We start from the raw sequence: 258 nt of genomic DNA, 5'->3' as shown, positions 1-258 counted from the left end.
TGTATTATATATGGCACTCCGAGATTCTGACTTGAATAATAAGTAAGCCGGGGCGGACCCTAACCAATAGCAAGACGCCCTAAGGTATCTTGGAGATGCAAATGTAGAAAACGTTAACGATGTGGAATCTGACCAATCATCCCAGTTTATAGTAGAATCGGACCCAGTTTAGAATAGAATCGGAATGAATCGGGCTGAAATAATACCATGTGAGATCGCTCGAGCCTTACATGGATGATGATGGATCCTTCTCTTTCA

The sequence above is a fragment of the Hakea prostrata genome, chromosome 1, assembly GCF_041222555.1.
Source record: "Hakea prostrata isolate BN-2017 chromosome 1, UWA_Hpros_2, whole genome shotgun sequence".
Taxonomy (NCBI): Eukaryota; Viridiplantae; Streptophyta; class Magnoliopsida; order Proteales; family Proteaceae; genus Hakea; species Hakea prostrata.
The sequence above is the reverse complement of the archived record's forward strand: the minus strand, read 5'-3'. Positions refer to the sequence as shown.